At 43.9% G+C, this 17,593-nt stretch overlaps 1 protein-coding gene across 18 annotated transcripts in view; it reads left to right on the top strand.

The window, feature by feature from the left end:
• Positions 1-17,593, top strand: part of INPP4A (inositol polyphosphate-4-phosphatase type I A) — a 118,459-nt gene that overhangs the window by 22,537 nt on the left and 78,329 nt on the right. For 4 of the 18 annotated variants that reach the window (XM_033052961.2, XM_033052967.2, XM_033052958.2 and 1 more), the window contains exon 1: positions 12,122-12,372. The exons of 2 other annotated variants lie outside the window; for them this stretch is intronic. The gene's annotated coding sequence lies outside the window, so the exon portion shown is untranslated. Of the gene's footprint in view, positions 1-12,120; positions 12,373-17,147; positions 17,354-17,593 lie in introns of those variants that run through there. 12 more of the 18 variants (XM_033052976.2, XM_033052975.2, XM_033052971.2 and 9 more) reach the window with 6 other exon arrangements.

Genomic DNA, 17,593 nt, shown 5'->3' with positions numbered 1-17,593 from the left:
GAGTGGTCGCACGGATTATTTGGTAGCATTAATATGGAGAATAATTTCCAGTGTACCACAAATACATAATGACTTAAAAGTTGTGAGCTTGCAGGTAACTCTTTATGATTGGATTGTTTTCTAATGTTTCTAATAATTTCTTGTTTTGAAAGAAGAAATAAAGAATTTTGAGAGAGAAGAAAAGTGGTTTAACCCCGTGGCCTTTAATTTAGATTTTTTTTTACTGGTCAACTTAGATTTGGGGGCCCTCTTAGCATTTTGTGAAGTGCTGTATTACACTGTACTAAGAGCAGGACTTCTTTTTTTTTCCTCAATGGAGGCAAAGAATGCCAAAAATAGGAATAAGAGAATGAGGTTGTAAACATGTCTAGATAGGCAGTTACTTTTCATGAGCTTATTAATTAGGAATCTATCAAAAGATTATTTTCCTGCTGAAAATAGGGACAGGTTAACTTGCACAGGACTACAGATGAGTACAGACAAGACAAAGCATTAGAAATCTGTTGTGCAACCACAGAAATCTCGCATTACAGCTACTCCTTGTGGAAACGAGTAAATTTTACAGCAAATGCTGCAGGAATAGTCTTCAAAAAATGTCCAACTTTGCATTCAGTCTTGATTTGTTTTCCCCAGTGCAGCAGATGGTACTGGGAAAACAATAAGTCTTTGCATCCACTTTCTCCAGCACTGACAATTGTTCTTTCTGAGGCATTAGAAGAACCTCCCAGTAACAGGTCACCAGGATGAGATCTGCAGTCCTGCATTGTGGAGACAACAGGATAAACTTCAGTTTTAAAATGTTCGGAGTATATTGAATGAGCAAAATGAGGGGATTTAGAGAATATCTATCAGAGTATAGATTTTTGTTAGACAATGTGAAGAACTGTGATGTTTAAGTCAGACACACTTGCCTCAAAATGAGTTTATGCCTGGGTTTGTGTTTTTCTTTTCTTAGGATTCACAGATCAATATTCAATTGAAATGATTGTATGAGTGCAGAAAATGAGTGTGCTGGTTTGTAACAGAGGGGTAATTGTGCATTGTATGGAAAAATAAAGATTGTTTGGAATAAGAAATGTCTATATTGATAGAACAAATTTTAATGTTCTTGGAAGCCTGGGGAGATTGATGTGTTCTGACATACTTTTTCTGTTATTCAAATTGAATTCTATGGCATGTATATAAGATCTGAGATTGCAGATTCTTCTGCACTTGCCCTGTATTGGGATTTTTTTTGGAAAAAGCTGAGTTCTGAATATAAGCGGAATGAGATCAGGCACACAGTAATTGCAAATGGTGCATTGCTTGATTATCAGGTTTAATGTGTCATTAGGGTCTTGCTGACCTTTTCTGTCGATGCAAAACATGGGCAGATGTTAGCATTAGAGAGAAAAAGAGAGCAGAAGTGGATAGATGTGAGCAGGCCAGCTGCCAAAAGATCAGCTGACACTGCTGACATCAAGTGCAATCTGGAGAGTCCTTCTTACCCAAGCAGGCCTTTGCAATGTGTCATTGTCTGTGTATGCAGGAACCCCAGGAGTGTCTGTAAACCAGTCTTCATCTGGTCAGTACATCTTCGTTGCTATGAGATATGTTGTCCTTGTCTTGTTTTGGCTGAATTCTCCGATCTTAGTCTCTGCAGTTTGTTGTTTCATCTGCTGAGAACAGATGAGAGGAAATGGGCATTTTGGTTGTCTTTTGCATTTTCACTGGATTTGCAGAAGTACCTTCCTCCAAGATCTGCATGCAGTATGCTGCTGCCAGCTTGTCACTTTGTTGTCTCTTCCCATTGAAGTCTATGTAGCTGTGGATTGTTAGAGAGTAATATAAAATACATTTTACGTGGGTCATAGCTATAGCAGTAGCTTGAGGAGGAGGTCTCAGTGAAGAGATGTACTTGTGTGGAGGAAATGGTTTCCCACAGCCTCTTGTGGGTTGCTTTGCTAACTGCTTTTTAGAGAGGACTGCAAAATGATACTGAGTGGTGGATGATGTAGTGAAGGTAAAAAGTTCAACTGTTGCAGTGTATCCTGTTATTTATCTTCAGAAACCTTGAGATAGCTGTGGTAAGTGCATCATTCTCTTCCCTCCCCCCATATCCAATCACTAAAGATCTGCTTTCATGTGTGGCTTCCTCTGTTTAATGCCTCTGCAGGGTAAAGATTCTGGTTCTGACACTTTTCCCAACAGGAGTCTTAATTTTCCTGAGAAGCAAACAGTGCTTTTGTCATGGCATATCAAAATACCCATGAAAGGTAATTAGATGGAAAAAGGAACCTGCTAGTGAGATGCATTGAAAGTCGGATAGTCTAGTGTGCAAGACACTGAGATCTTGTTTCTGCACTTTGTTTTACTGTGGACATGTGTCAAGTCGGTTGTGTTTTTAAGGTAATGCAAAAAATATTTGTCTTCTCAACTTTTTGCCTATATGTATTTTCAAAATATATGCTCCTTTTGCAGGGGGTGTGTCCCGGTTTAAAGGGACAGTATTGCCAGGAAAAGGGAATTCAGGAACTCGCAGGCACAAAAAAGGTATAGGTTGGGAATAACAGTTCTTTACTGAAATATTTACAAGACAAACAAAAACAGCATCAGCTATACGAAAGAAAAAAAAAGAAAACCAGTGACAGAACAGAATGGAATTCAGTCCCAGTCCCTTTGTCAGTCACCGATGGCTCTCCGATGGAGCAGGGCGGGCGGCGTCTCAGTCGCGGCTGCTGCAGGGGCAGGGGAGGGGGCCAGGTGACCTCACCCGCCCCAGGTGGAAGAAAAGGGTGAGGAAGGAACTCTGCTCACCGTGGGCGTCCCAGTTCCCAGTTGTTCAGAGGAAGCAGGAAGCTTTAGCAGTCCAAATCCAAGAAACCTGATCCCAACAGGAGAAAAAAAGAACCTCTCTCCTCGAGTTCGGCCGGCGAGCTGTGGAGTTCTCCTACCCCCAGTGTCCTCTTACTTGCGGAACACAAAAGCAGGACTCCACCTTTCCCTAATGGGCCATCATTGCTTCAGCAGTCCTTTATCTCCAGCTCTTAACGGCTAATAGGAGAGCCATCCCGGCTAGCTTAACATAATAATGGGAAAAATTTCTAAACCTCACCAACACACAACATTATCCACCCCAAATTTTTTCCATGCTAACATACTACATTAAATTAGAACCTTTAAATTACATACATACATGCAGTTACAGACACAGTATCATAGGTAGTTCACCCCAGAACAAGGTCTCCTTGGGGTATGCATCGGGTTTCTCCATCCTTTTGCATCACCCACCAGGTACAACCTGGTCCTTGAGCAAAAACCACCCCACGGACAGGATTGTCTTTGCTGGAGGCAGAGTTCACCCAAACAGTTTTCCCTAGCATACCTCTCATGTGTACCACTGGAACCTTATCCCCATCTGGTGTTCCCAAGAGCTCAGATTGGGCAGGGCCTGCTCGGTTAGTGGAACCTCGGGTATTCACTAACCATGTGGCCTTTGGTAGATTACTTTCCCAGTTCTTGAAAGTCCCCCCACCCAGTGCCTTCAAGGTGGTTTTAAGCAGGCCATTGCACCGTTCGACCTTCCCAGCTGCAGGTGCATGGTAGGGGATGTGGTACACCCACTCAATGCCGTGTTCCCTAGCCCAGCTGTTTATGAGGCTGTTCTTGAAATGAGTCCCGTTGTCTGACTCAATTCTCTCAGGGGTGCCATGTCTCCAAAGGACCTGTTTCTCAAGGCCCAGGATGGTGTTCCGAGCAGTGGCATGAGGCACAGGGTAGGTCTCCAACCATCCGGTGGTGGCTTCCACCATGGTCAGCACGTAGCGCTTGCCTTGGCGGGTCTGAGGCAGTGTGATGTAGTCAATCTGCCAGGCCTCCCCATACTTATATTTGGACCAACGCCCACCATACCAGAGGGGCTTCACTCGCTTGGCCTGTTTGATGGCAGCGCACGTATCACAGTCATGGATGACTTGAGAGATACTGTCCATGGTTAGATCCACCCCTCGGTCTCGTGCCCACTTATACGTGGCATCTCTGCCCTGATGACCTGAGGCGTCATGGGCCCATCGAGCCAGGAACAATTCTCCCTTGTGTTGCCAATCCAGGTCTATTTGTGACACCTCTATCTTTGAGGCCTGATCAACCTGCTCGTTGTGTTGGTGTTCCTCATTAGCCCGACTCTTGGGGACATGGGCATCCACGTGACGAACTTTCACAGGTAGCTTCTCTACCCGGGTGGCAATGTCTTTCCACTCGTCGGCAGCCCAGATTGGTTTTCCCCTACGTTGCCAGTTTGCCTTTTTCCACCTTTCCAGCCAACCCCACAGAGCATTGGCTACCATCCACGAGTCAGTATAAAGGTAGAGCTTTGGCCACTTCTCTCTTTCAGCAATGTCCAGGGCCAGCTGAACAGCTTTGAGTTCAGCAAATTGACTTGATCCACCTTCTCCTTCAGTAGCTTGTGCAACCTGTCGTGTGGGGCTCCATACGGCTGCTTTCCACTTCCGGTTCATTCCCACGACGCGGCAGGAGCCGTCGGTGAAAAGAGCGTAGCATGTTTCATCTGCTGGTAGTTGGTTATATGGTGGGGCTTCCTCAGCGCGGCTCACTTGTTCTTGCTCCTCATCATCGGCGAGACCAAAATTTTCACCTTCTGGCCAGTTCGTAATTATCTCCAAAATCCCAGGGCGATTTGGGTTTCCGATGCGGGCGCGTTGCGTGATGAGGGCAATCCACTTGCTCCATGTGGCGTCGGTGGCGTGGTGGGTAGAGGGAACCTTTCCTTTGAACATCCACCCCAGCACTGGTAGTCAGGGGTGCCAGGAGGAGTTGTGCTTCCGTCCCAATCACCTCTGAGGCAGCTTGGACTCCTTCATAGGCAGCCAAGATCTCCTTCTCTGTGGGAGTGTAGTTGGCTTCAGACCCTCTGTAGCTCCGGCTCCAGAATCCCAGAGGTCGCCCTCGAGTCTCCCCAGGCACCTTCTGCCAAAGGCTCCAGGACAAGCCATGGCTCCCGGCGGCAGAATAAAGCACATTCTTTACCTCTGGTCCCGTCCTGACTGGGCCAAGGGCCACTGCATGAGCGATCTCCTGCTTGATCTGGGCAAAGGCTTGCTGTTGCTCGGCACCCCAGTGGAAATCGTTCTTCTTACGGGTGACCAGGTAGAGAGGGCTCACAATCTGGCTGTACTCAGGAATGTGCATTCTCCAAAAGCCTATGGCACCTAGGAAAGCTTGTGTTTCCTTCTTGCTGGTTGGTGGAGACATTGCGGTGATCTTATTGATGACCTCAGTGGGGATCTGGCGCCGTCCGTCTTGCCACTTTACTCCCAGGAACTGGATCTCTCGGGCAGGTCCTTTGACTTTGCTCTTTTTAATGGCAAAGCCGGCTCTCAGCAGAATCTGTATGATCTTTTCTCCTTTCTCAAATACCTCCACTGCCGTGTTCCCCCACACAATGATGTCATCGATGTATTGCAAGTGTTCTGGAGCCTCACCCTTTTCCAGTGCAGCCTGGATCAGTCCATGACAGATGGTGGGGCTGTGTTTCCACCCCTGGGGCAGACGATTCCAGGTGTACTGCACGCCCCTCCATGTAAAGGCAAACTGAGGCCTGCACTCTGCTGCCAGAGGAATGGAGAAAAATGCGTTGGCAATGTCAATGGTGGCATACCACCTTGCTGCCTTGGACTCCAGCTCGTACTGGAGTTCCAGCATGTCCGGCACGGCAGCGCTCAGCGGTGGAGTCACTTCGTTCAACGCACGATAGTCCACAGTCAATCTCCATTCTCCATCAGACTTGCGCACGGGCCAGATGGGGCTGTTGAAGGGTGAGTGGGTTTTGCTGACCACCCCTTGGCTCTCCAGCTCACGGATCATCTTGTGGATGGGGATCACAGCATCTCGATTCGTCCGGTACTGCCGGCGGTGCACTGTTGAGGTGGCAATTGGCACTCGCTGCTCTTCCACCTTCAGAAGTCCCACTGCAGATGGGTTTTCTGACAGTCCAGGCAAGGTGTTCAACTGCTTAATGCCCTCTACCGCTACAGCAGCTATTCCAAAAGCCCATCTGTATCCCTTTGGGTCTTTGTAGTAGCCACTCCTAAGAAAATCTATGCCTAGAATGGGCGGTGCCTCTGGGCCAGTTACAATCGGATGTTTCTGCCACCCCTCTCCTGTCAGGCTCACCTCAGCTTCCAGCAAAGACAATTCCTGTGATCCCCCCGTCACCCCAACAATGGAAACACGCTCTTCCCCCACATGTTCTGATGGTATTAGAGTGCATTGTGAACCAGTATCAACTAATACCCTGTATTCTTGTGGTTCTGATGTGCCAGGCCATCAGACCCACACCATCCAATAGACTCTGTTATCCCGTGCCTCTCCCTGGCTAGAGGCAGGGCCCCTCTAGCCCTGGCTATTATTCCTTTCCTGAACATACATAGTGGAGGTTCCTTCAAGTGGGTCTGACAGATCATCCTCCCTTCTGTAGTGCCCAGCACCTTGGTCATGGGAGGTTGAGGCTACCTTCACTTTAGAGTAGCTCCCTCGGTTAGCATTTCCCTCCCTGAGTTGACGCACCCGTGCTGCCAAGACAGAAGTGGGTTTCCCATCCCATTTTCCCATGTCTTCCCCATGGTCACGCAGGAAAAACCATAGGTCAGCTCGTGGGGTGTACCCTCTTCCACTAGCTGAGGGGCGCGGGGCTGTAACCTTGGGGTATGAGGCTCGCACTGGTGCTGCCTTCATCTTCCTGATCTCCTCCCTCATCTCACTTATGTCACCTCTCATCCCCCTCACCTCCTTCATCTCCTCCCTCATCCCCCTCACCTCCTGGACCACGGAAGAAACCTGGGCCTGCACTACACCATTCATCATACTGTGAAAATCCCTAAGCTTGTTAGCAACAGAGCTCACTGTTTCTCGGTGCTCATCAGCATTAATCATTGCAATGAAGGTGGTGTATTGAGATGGCCCTCGGTTTGCCAGGTTCCACAGCATGTGCCCTGTGCACCTGACCTTGTCAGGGTCATTGTCATGCTGTCCATCCCTCCCAAAGAGTACCTCCAGTACCGCCACCTCTCTCAGCTGTTGAATCCCTTCCTCAACGGTTTTCCAATGCGTTCTATTATGGTACTCCTGCATTCTTTCTCTGTTGACAAACCTCTCTCTTACACTCATTAAAAGCCGCTCCCAGAGGGGAAGTGGGCCTGGCTCCCTTACGAATATTTGGTCCACACCTGAGTCCTGGGACAAGGATCCCAAATTCCTTGCCTCTGTACCATCCAAGTGCACACCTGTACCCATAAGGTCCCAGACCCGAAGTAACCAAGTTGTCAAAGCCTCCCGGCCCCGTCGTGCAATATCTTTCCGCAGATTGCGGAGATTTTCATAAGACAGGGACTCAGTGATGATTTCAACCTCTGGCTCCCCTGCTGGTTGTGAGGGCCCTCCTCTCTGGTCCTCTTTGTCTAGGTGCCTTGTTTTCATTTTAGACTTCCTAGTTTCTACAGGGGCAACTGCTGCTGGCTGTGAGTGCCCTTGCAATTCAGCTGGACCCTGGGCAGATGTAACACCTATGGGTTCCACTACAGCATCACTGGATTCTCCCCCTTTATGGCAGGGCTTCTCACCAGCTGGGGAGAGGTACTCCTTCATCATCTGGCCCATCTCACGTATTTCCTTCACTAGAACCCCCACCCACTCCGGGTGGTTTCTTTCTGAGGTGGGCTGTGGGGTAGGGTCAGGCTCTGGGGCAGCATCCCTAGTCTCTGGGGTAGGGTCAGGCTCTGGGGCAGCATCCCTAGTCTCTGGGGTAGGGTCAGGCTCTGGGGCAGCATCCCTATTTCCTGGAGTAGGTATCAGAGTTGTTATCCAGCTCAATCCCCCGTTATCTCTTAATGTTAAATAGGACAAGCCTATCAGTAACACCAGCCACTGTATGATATCATTAGCATTCAGAGGAAATCTGAACCCCTCAAAAACTGGTGGGGTAGACCCAAAAATTTGGGTGAGGGGTTGGGAGAAAATTTCCCCTGGTGTTATTCCCTCACAGTAGGTGCCATTATTAAAGTAATCCCAAAAACATGCATTTAGTGTGTGGTATCCCTGAATCCATGTACCCGCCGTCCAAAGGAAGTTAAAAATCCATGAATTCCTCACCTTATCAACCCATAAAGCAAGTTCGATAACAGTCACAGTAGCCTTAGTTACAGGGCCCATGCTTATGTAAGGGTTTGCAAATGGGAGATATACATGTATGAACATGTGCAGCCCAAACCAGATTAAACTGGACCACATGTTGCTAGCACACACACAAAAAAAACAATTTCAGGCAACTGAAGAACTGTTATTCCTTAACCTCTGCCCCACGTTGGGCGCCAAGATCTGTCCCGGTTTAAAGGGACAGTATTGCCAGGAAAAGGGAATTCAGGAACTCGCAGGCACAAAAAAGGTATAGGTTGGGAATAACAGTTCTTTACTGAAATATTTACAAGACAAACAAAAACAGCATCAGCTATACGAAAGAAAAAAAAAGAAAACCAGTGACAGAACAGAATGGAATTCAGTCCCAGTCCCTTTGTCAGTCACCGATGGCTCTCCGATGGAGCAGGGCGGGCGGCGTCTCAGTCGCGGCTGCTGCAGGGGCAGGGGAGGGGGCCAGGTGACCTCACCCGCCCCAGGTGGAAGAAAAGGGTGAGGAAGGAACTCTGCTCACCGTGGGCGTCCCAGTTCCCAGTTGTTCAGAGGAAGCAGGAAGCTTTAGCAGTCCAAATCCAAGAAGCCTGATCCCAACAGGAGAAAAAAAGAACCTCTCTCCTCGAGTTCGGTCGGCGAGCTGTGGAGTTCTCCTACCCCCAGTGTCCTCTTACTTGCGGAACACAAAAGCAGGACTCCACCTTTCCCTAATGGGCCATCATTGCTTCAGCAGTCCTTTGTCTCCAGCTCTTAACGGCTAATAGGAGAGCCATCCCGGCTAGCTTAACATAATAATGGGAAAAATTTCTAAACCTCGCCAACACACAACAGGGTGTCTTCTGTGTGTGTGTGCATAGTGCTCACTTCCACGTGTGGTTGCTCACTGGTACTTTGTAAAGTATTGTAATGCCCGTATCAATAGTAAAGGGAGTATGAGCCTCTTACTCCTCCACGTTCAAGAAATTAGCTCTGCTTTTCCTCTTGAAAATGTACGTTAGTGCTTCTCAAAAATTAGTATCTCTGAACTCTTACCTTTACACAAGGTTCAGAAAAACAAGATTACAAAACATTAGGATGCAGCTGAGAGTGTAGCTGTTGGAAAGATGACTGGGAAGCTGGGAGGGTGAGGATGGAAGGACACACTGTGGATATTGGCAGTGGTCCTCAATCTGCTTCTGTTGCCCTACTGCATCAGGAGCCAGGTCTGTCCTTGAAGAAAATGAATGGGTTTTTTATTTTTTCCATTCCGTCCCCACCCCCAGACAGTATAACCTAAGAAGAAAAAGGCTCAGAAACAGGATTAGAGGTTTGTGTTCTCAGTAAGGACAATCTGAGCTTTCATGAGAAAGCAGGTTAATAAGAAATCTGACAGTCTGGAATAGGCTGTGGGAAACCATTTCCATCATCACTGGCCTAATGATGACTTTAAAAAAATTTCCAAACAAACTAATTCCTAGAGACAGGGAGGTGATGAGGAGAACAAGATTCTTGAACCTGGTACCATGTTGAATAGGTACTATAGAAAAGCCTTTGCTTGCTTGTTACCTAAAGTAAAGAAGGCAAAAACATTATCTGTAGACTGTAAAGAGTGTGTAATAGTCTACACTGCCTCTTAATGCAGAATCTCTTGCAGCAGTGTTTAGTTCAGTAGGCTGTACTAAATTTCTGGTCAAGATTTCATCCACATCTGTGTATATTCACTTTTGTTGGGGTAAGAAGCTTCAGGTTTTCCCACATTTCAACCCCTGACCCAACCTCTTTCTACTGCAGAAGGTCCAGCAAAAAAGACTAATCAATTAAACAACAGGAAACTGCTGCTTACAGTAGCTAAATCACATCTGATTTGTAGATGAGGTCATTTGTAGCTGAGGCAAGTATATGCATTTTACACAGCGCGTGTTCCCTCTTGGTGTGCATTATCTCTTTGAGGTCTTTAACAGCTCTTTTCTTTGAGTCAGCTTTGATCCAAATCTTTGCTCTTAGCTGGACAGCAGCACGAAATTGAATGTAGATACACAAGTGCATGCAACATATCTTAAAAGAGATAACACAACTGCTCAACTCCCAAGAGAAAACAAACTACCATCCTCCAAACCCCCAGACATGTGAAGTATCGTCCAGTTTTGTCTTCTTCTCTGCCTGTGTCATGGACACCATTTGGACCATGTTAGTTTTCCTGATTAAAATCTCAGGGGTCTTGGTTTGGTTTTTTGTTGCTGCTTTTGTGTTTTGGTTTGGGTTTTTTTTCCAACATGCTATGGTTCTTGGCATTCTCTTGCCTATTCAAGCATTTAAAACATGAAAGTAAAGCCTTGGAAGCTTAACAGGAGCAAATATTCACTGTCATTAGTAAATTGAGGGAAAGGATGGGATTGAACAGAAGATTTTTCAAGTGGTAAAATACTAATGGTTTTAGGGGAAAGAATTTAATTCAGTGTATTCTCATAGATACCAGCTATTGTATATCCCCCTTGTTTATGCTGTATCCATGACCATGCTCCAAGGATTGTTTTGTTCAGCTTGATTCCTTCTCATCTCTTGATCCCTGCCAAGGCAGTGTTCTTGGCTGCTTTGAGATACATGGAGTAAACATTTGCCATCAGTAGTACAAAGTTTGTTCAGCAGTTTTAACAGCCAGATACAGTCCTGAAGAGTGCTGCACACATACTTGGGTTGAATGGGCAGGGGTACCTTTCATTTAACTGGGCTTAGAAAAAGAAGAAATTCTTTAAAATGTCGAAACACACAGACACATGAAAGTCATGCTTTGATATTAGCCTTTCCATGAGAAATCTCAACACAAATCTGTTTAGCTGGGTGAGAGCCAACTGGACATTTGCTAAGTATGAGGAAAAATGTTCAGCTGTAAATGCTTTGACATAAACCAAGTGGTTTTCACCAAACTATCTGGGATGTTTATATGAGTGGCTGTTAAGCAGTTCTATGCATTTTAGTAGCATTGCTCCTTCAGCCAGCATCTTCTTTTGACAATACTTGCTTGATTCATCCCACTGTAATTTGTTTCCATGTACTTAACCATGTGCTAGATAGTTTCATCTGCCTCTCTTAAAGGCCGAATCTGTTAAATACTGCAACAGCTTAATATTATGCCTTTCAGAAATAAGTGGGATCAGTATAGCAATGCGTATCAACAGTGTCCAACATTAACTGCCTGACTTTGGCTTCATGATACCTGTTCTCAGTTGTTCAAGGTGGGGAGTCTGACAGGCCTGGGAAATAAATGTGTGCTCAAAATGCTTCTTTGACTAGGATATCAGTGCCTGGTGAGATGGATAGCTGTGGGGGAGGCTGCCAGAACTCAACCCTAAACCCAAATGCACCGTTCCTGTTTATAATGCAGCTATTCTCTTTTCCTATATGTTCTTTTCCTTGCTGAAATAGTGTCAGGCACACAGCATTTCTGCTTATATACATTCCTTCCTACTGTCCTTCTTACAGTTCCTTCATCTCACTGCAAATTTGAGTCCAAAGTGCCCAGAGTACTTAATGAAATCATACACTTTGCTATGAAGTTGTAATGAATAAATGGATATTGCCCAGACTCAATACTTTCATTTTATAGTTTTTCCTGGTTTTTTTTTTCAATTCTATCCCTATTCTTGATGAGATATGTGAGCCCACAGATATCTCATAGTAGTGCATCACCTGACACACCATGGTATTAGCTTGGTCTGCAGAGCACGCTTTTGCATTCCTGATAAATATATTTGTGGTGAAGGAGCAGAATTGCTGTTCTGGGGCGGGAGGGGAAACCTAAACACCAAAACAAACAAACTAACTAACTAAAACCACTCCACTGTCCAATATTATGCAGAGGATAAAATCCAGCTTCTGCTGCAAGAGCAAGCTGGGGCAGTCTGCAGGCACACGCAGAGACACAGGCAGGCAGAGAGTGCCTGTGTGACTGGGAGCCAGAGCAAGAGGAAGCCTTGAAACTTAAACTCCTCCTGCAGCTCTGCATCTGCTCTGAGTCACTGCTATGACTCACAGTGACAGTGTTCACGTTAGCTAGCGTTCAGATGGAGCAGCTCTGGCAACAGAAGAAGCAGGTTATGTTATTGATTACCTGCTGCAGCGGACAGTTGCACCAAGATTTTTTTTTACAAGCACAGATGAAACAGAGGAGGCTCTACTGAGCACCACTATCATTATTAGTATTGCTTTCTTAAGGTAAGAATGCCTATTTATTTAAATATGTACCAAAGGGAATTTGATGCTTGTGAAGTCTGAATTACTGCTGCTGTTATTCTCAGAGGATGCTGATCTTCGGAGCTGCGTTACTGCGAAGCTTTGTCTGGACTGTTTGCTGTGCCATATGGAGAATCGTATGGCTAATGGGCAGTGTGCGTCCTAGGAAACAAAATAACTACTTTCTCATTCATTGATGTTATGTAAGGCATGGCAGCCATGTTAAGGACAGAAGACCTCTTTTGAAGAAACAGTGCTGCTAGACGGTAGGGCAAGGAAAACAAGTAGTTTTTAAACAGCTTTCTGTTCTTTGGAGAGTGCTGTAGTTCTCTAGTTCTTGCTTACTGAATTTCTGTGTCAATAGAATAAAAAAAGCAGTTGCATTAGAAGTAGCAAAATAATTGTTTACCTTTAGAGTCACTGTGTTGTTTTGCCTTCAGCATTCAGGCTGGGACTGTGCATGTGATCCTTGCAGTGCCTTGATGTAAACAGCTTCTTCAAATACTATAAATGGTACTTCAGATATTGGGTGATTTTCATCTTGTGCCACTAACAGCAATATGTTGTGTTCTGACAATTAGTAATATGCAAAAAATGAGACATATTCTAGTCTGTGTTGACATATGCAGAACAGGTGTAATATTTGTTTGTAATGGTTTTACTGCTATTTTACTCACTTTGGTGCTATAATTTTAATATAGGTTAGACTGATATCGCTTATTATGCTCATGTAGAATCCGCTGAGCCTTGAGCATTTGCTGTATTCCCCACAAGAGATTTTGAAAACTAGGGATTCTGGTTTTGAACTGCAGTAGTGAATTTATCTTAATTTATTTTTTTCTTTTATCCTCTTTTTTTCCCTCCCATCTATTTTGGACTGGCAAAGCAGTATCCTTTTAAAGTGCATCGTACAGTGAGGTTGGCAGCTGCTTTCAGTAATAAGGGAGCCAGATCACTTGTGTTTGTTTTTAGAATGAAGGAGTGAGAGTGTTTTCAAAACCTTATTATTTACTAGGTTCCTTTCAGGTACTTGAAATTGCCACTCATTTCCATTTAGAATTTACATGAAAGGGATGACTGTCATCTTCTCTGGAAGAAATACTGTGCTGTAGTAGTAGCATTTTAAAATTACAGTATACTTTAGATTCATCTTCTGTTTGCTAGTTCATAGCATTTGCTGATATACTATGTCTTCACTGCAATGAATTAACCAGATTTGGTGTTACTCTAGCTTTTAAAATAGATTTGTTTTCTTAATAAAATGGACAGTAGGGTCTATTTGTGCATCTTTATATTTCTGGTGACATCCAGCTTGGAAACTACAGTGTGAGAGGAGCTTTCAAAACAATGTCTGTCATGGATGCCCAACTCCCAGAGGAAAATGTTTGTTGACTAATTTTAATGACTTATGTTTCAGAATTAAATATTTCTTATGTTACAGCGTTATAAATGCAGACTAGTTTAAACAGTGTTAGGGTTGGTTTTGGGACTGTTCACTAACAAAGTCTTCTTCTCCTCCCAAATCCAAACAAGCAGAAATAAAACATTCTTTACAGTCTTAATTTTCCCACTGATTTATATCTTAATTGCTGGTTTTTAGGATTGTGTCAGAACTGTGCCTTAACAATTGCCTTTAAGTATGCATTTAGGTACAAATTCTGTATTATGTCAGAACAAATGATTTATTATTATAAAAACTCAATTATCTTCAGTTTAGTTTACATAATTTCTTTATTGTAACACATTGTGGACACAGTTAAATAATTAATGTTAATGTTTTCCAAAGACAACTCAAGAACATACTTAACATCCAGCAAACAGGAGGACAGCCCCTAAAACATCTAAAAACCTGGATGACAGCCCCTAAATCAACACAAACCTGAAGATGTCCTCTCCATCTATTTGTCCATAGAGTCTGTGTGATAGCTGACCACCAGAGAGAACTCCTGATTCATGCCATCCTCAGGTCCCTCTGCTGCTGGGATGCCACTAAGGGAAAAAGAATGTCGACTGAAAAAAGTGCAAAAAGTCCAGTCTTGGAAGATAGCTAGACAGTTTGCTCTATGTGAGTTGGTCTGTGAAGAACTAATGCAATTCTAGTAGTGATTGTTGTGATACCATGTCAAAAATCAGGCTGCATTTGATACGTCTGTGGAGGGATTTTGCAGTAAATATAACAATGCTTGTTAAAATCTGCTCTCCAGGCACCCTGAAAGCTGGGTTTTGTTACCTTAAGATGGCTTTGTACTAGGCTGCAAAGGTAACAAGTGGCAGAAGCTATTTGGATTATTTCACTGCTACTTCTGGCAAGGCTTGAATTGTGAGAGTTCATGAACTCCTTGGCCTTTCTTTTCTGTAAACCCAAACAGAAGATCCCAACTCTCTGTGCTCCCCTCCTGTTCTTAACCTACAGAATATCATGGCTGTTTTTCTCATCTCTGCATTACTACAGAGCCATGCTTTGTTATTTTTCCCTTCTCTAAAGCTTTTGTGAACTTCCTGCTGAAATGTAAGGCCCCTTTTTGATTCTCACTTCAGCTGCTCAGGTGTGGATTCTCTCCCCTTGGTAGGTTTTCCACCTAGGAAAGCCTTGAATGCCACAAAGCTTAGGTAATTCAGCACTTCCTTGTGCTGCTTGTGTTTCAAACAACAGGTGGGGTGTTCAGGCTGTCCTTTATTTGTTTCTTCCTTTGTAAAATCTCCTCCTTTATTTTGGTGGCTTCTTTTGTGGCCATGCTCTGTTTCTCTGAGCCCTTCCTGGCAGTCGGGGAGCTGCTGGATTAACTCTGATTTCATATGTGTTCTGCTTTCTCAGTCCTTGAGCAGAAGTTTCAAAACAGACGGTGGCATCATCCTTGGGAATATTGTTTTACCTCTGCCTGCCATGACAGCAAGAAATGGCTGCAGAAAACAGAGCTGTTGCTGTGTGTAGTAGGTGGAGAACTGGGGACCCTAGAGAAAATAAAGCATTTCTCCAAAATTCTTTAGTGGGAGGAGGCACTTGCTTTCTTATTTTACAGAAAAGCTGTTTTAGCAATGATTTATAACTAGCCTTGCCTGATGAAGAACTTAGGGGAAATCCAATCCTGTCATTGCCATTTAATTATGTGAGTCATCTTTAATATGAGTGATATTTTTTTATTGTATTACAGTTTTAGCTAATGATCAACCCAAACTGAACCACTGCTGTATCAGAAGCTGAGTTTTACACTCAGCTAAAAAGTAAAAGATGGCTCATACACTGAATAAGGATTTCTATTTTTATCCCAGAAAAAAATTGTTACCATATTTTCTATGGTGATACGCTGTTTGACATTAGACTTCCTGAGATAGCACTCTCCAGTATATGAGAAAGCAACATCTTGTTTGTGGAGTACATCCTTGTCAGAGAACAGCACAGCATTTCTGTTTTCAAATACGAATTTGAAATGGAGGGAGGAAAAAAAATTGTACAAGTTAGGGTTTTTTTACAAGTCTTTGTTTCCTTTTTTGCATGTTTGAAATAAATAAACTAGAGTTATATTGGAATAAAATCCTTGCCTGTGAGCAGTATGAATAGCACCATCTGCAGTTCTGGACCATCTTGTTTGTTGGAGAACTCTCTTTATTTGTGCAATTTTTAGAGATGACAGTTTTTCCATTAGTTATTTTTGGGGTCTTGCATAAGTGTAAGCATCTAGAGGGCATCTCTTTGGCCCCTTTTCCTGTTTTCTGAAGAAGACTTCTTGTAGGGATTAGATTTGTTGCCTGATTTTAAAGAGAAGAGGGAAAGAGTGGTTAAATCTTTTTTTTATAGTGTGTCCTGAAAAGCACTTAATCCTGGAGCAGATCAAGCAGGGGGACACAGAGGGAGGTGGGGAACATGTCCTGTTTGCCCTGGAAGGCTTGAACTGTTAGAGTGGCTCCCAGCTCATTGTGTTGCACGAGCTTTTGCATCAGGCAGAAAAAGTCACGGTCTCATTTTTTGTCTGTTTAAACCTTTGTGTATTTTGAAGCTTGTGCTAGTTTAAACGAAGAGCGAATGGTACAGCCTGTGCTCTGAGTATAACAATGATGGTCCTTTCATTTGCCTTCAGGGTCGGGGTTTTCACTTGACTTCATGACTGTAGTCCCCCTGTCCTGCTCCAGAGTCAGAACCAGTGTAAGGATGAGGGTAATACATTTTGCTCTGGTTACATGAGGTTATGGCCTGGATTATGATGGCGTGTTATTTCTGTGCAGAATCGTCCTTGCATTTTACAGGGATGGAGAAATCTGGGCTTAGCTCAGTTTTCATTTTAAATTGATGCTTTGCCTTTAAAGCAGCAGAGTATCTCTGACTTGTCTGTGTGAGCTTAAATAAACAGCACCTAACTGGTAGGTTTGATGTCTCACATAGCTGTGAATTGACCTTCTATGTTCAGGTGAAACACAGTTTAAAGGGAGTGGGTTCATGATCCTTAATTCAAATATACTTTTTAGATAAATACTTGATAGTGCCAGATGGCAAAGCAGCTACAGGCAGAGGTGAATAACAGAGCATGCAGGTTATTTGGGCAGCAAATCTGCTGTTAAAAAAAATGAATAAACACAGCACTGCAATATTCTGGATTTTACTAAATGCCAGTAACTTCATTGGGTTTCCTGTGTGTGATAGGTGAATGAACTATAAGTCCCAGATTCCTGAAATACAAACTGCTATAAAGATTTCTTCTGTCTCATTTCAGAAATAGACACAAATAGTCTGACTTTGCAGCATAAGATTTATTTTTTTCCAGGCTTCAGTGTTATTTCTGTCAAGCATTTGGAAGGGCTTCTCCTGAGGATATGTGGAGCAAAATGTTAATTTGTATAGTGCACATACAAGGACATGAAATGAATAATGCCATGTTGACAATGTCCTCTGTTGTTTCGGGAAAACGTGGAAGAAGAATTCTTTTTGAGCTCTGCATGGTGGATTTGTATGAAGAGGATTGTGTCACAGGTACTGCTATCACTAAATATTAACATCATGGCTCTAATTACACGACATAAAAATGCATGCAACTGAACTGGCTGGACTGAGCTCTTTCTGTCATAAACTCTCTCAAATGTGGGTGTCTGGGAAAAGTTACTTAAATTATTCTCTGTTCCTGAGAGAAATAGATGACTTTCAATTGTGTTTTGGTAAACAGGAGGTAGTGAGTAATAGGAAGAATGTGGCCTTTGTGGTTTTGCCTACATA

This window comes from Catharus ustulatus, chromosome 2 (assembly GCF_009819885.2).
Source record: "Catharus ustulatus isolate bCatUst1 chromosome 2, bCatUst1.pri.v2, whole genome shotgun sequence".
Lineage (NCBI taxonomy): Eukaryota > Metazoa > Chordata > Aves > Passeriformes > Turdidae > Catharus > Catharus ustulatus.
Note: the sequence above shows the minus strand (reverse complement) of the source record. Positions and strands in the feature narration are given on the sequence as shown.